General features: G+C 44.0%; 1 non-coding gene across 1 annotated transcript; it reads right to left on the reverse strand.

Annotated features, from left to right (window-relative positions):
* Window positions 1-1123: 1123 nt before the first annotated feature.
* On the reverse strand, window positions 1124-1230 carry LOC118480781. The gene has a single exon (XR_004863758.1). It is a non-coding gene; the product is annotated as a small nucleolar RNA R71 (small nucleolar RNA).
* Window positions 1231-1561: the final 331 nt, after the last annotated feature.

Genomic DNA, 1561 nt, shown 5'->3' on the forward strand with positions numbered 1-1561 from the left:
TGATTTGATTAGACGTTGAGGATAAACCGGTACTAAAAGCTCTTGTGTCCTTGGACGACCTCGGTATCTTACCAACACTATACTACGTCCGCGATGGGTGCACTTGCCCATATGTGTGTTTAGTGTTAGTGAATATTGTGTTTATAAATTTAAAACTTGGCTAAAAAGTGTAAAAAGGGCTTAACATATACACCTAAATTATATTACACCTAACGCACATCAAGTTTTTGGCGCCGCTGCCGGGGACACAAGGATTTTAAGAAAGTTAGGAATCAGCGGCCTAATCAATTTTTTTTATTTTTTTTATTTTTTAGGATTTTCTTAATTTTTCAGTTTCTGCAGAGCTCAGCACGGGCCGTGCCTGGTCGGACACGGGCCTTGTCTAGAAGTATCACTGGCAGTTTTTATTTTCTGAGTTACAGAAAGCTGAGCATGGGGCCGTGTCGGTGCAACACGGGGCCGTGTCCAACTTTCCAGTAACGGGGATCCGGAAAACAATCACTGTATCTCTGACCACGGGGCCGTGTTCAATGAGCACGGAGCCGTGGTGAACCTCCTGACAAACACTCTTTACTGTTTTTATTGCAGGACTTGGAACCCAGGCAACACCTCTGAACTTTCTACGTAGTGTATGAGCTCCAGTTCTAGTAGAGATATAAAAGAACCTCTAGAGGAACCCAAACGCTTTCTCAGAAAAAGACTTAAGGCTAAAAACCAAGAGAAGGTTTCGGGGGATCCACTTCCAATGGCGGACCAACGTACCCTCATGGATTACCTACGACCCACCGTGGGTAATCTCGGCGCCGCTATTAATGCACCGAATGTTGAAGCTAACAACTTCGAACTTCGACCACATTTGATACAAATGCTTCAAAACTCCGCAACCTTCCATGGGCTTGCGGACGAGGATCCCCATCTACATATTACTAATTTCTTAGAAATATGTGATACCTTTCGGATCAATGGAGCATCAAACGACGCCATCCGCCTTCGAATGTTTCCATTTTCACTAAAAGACCGAGCAAAAGCTTGGCTCAACGCCCTCCCAGTTGGCTCGGTAAACACCTGGGATGAACTTGCCCAAAAGTTTCTATATAAGTATTTCCCTCCCGCTAAAATGGGTAAATTAATGACTGAAATTAATACAAATTCACAAGAGGATGGGGAATCCTTATATGAAACTTGGGGAAGGTTCAAGGAGCTATTACGAAAGTGTCCTCATCACGGTCTTGCGGTATGGCAACAAGTATCTACTTTCTACAATGGGTTGTTGCCACACACAAGACAAACACTTGACTCTAGCTCCGGGGGACTTTTAGGTAATCGTCACCCACATGAAATATACAATCAAATTGAGGAAATTGCTCAAACCAATTTTCAGTGGCACACTCCCCGAGGTAATAAATCTATTGCCCCGGGCGCCCATAAGGTTGACGAAAGCACTTCTTTGCAAGCCCAAATCGAGGCCCTTTCTTCAAAAATCAAAAAGTTAGAAATGACAAAAACCGGTTTCGGATATGGCTTGTGAAGGGTGTGGTGGGCCACATGAAAGTTGGAGTTG

Source organism: Helianthus annuus, chromosome 7, assembly GCF_002127325.2.
Source record: "Helianthus annuus cultivar XRQ/B chromosome 7, HanXRQr2.0-SUNRISE, whole genome shotgun sequence".
NCBI lineage: Eukaryota > Viridiplantae > Streptophyta > Magnoliopsida > Asterales > Asteraceae > Helianthus > Helianthus annuus.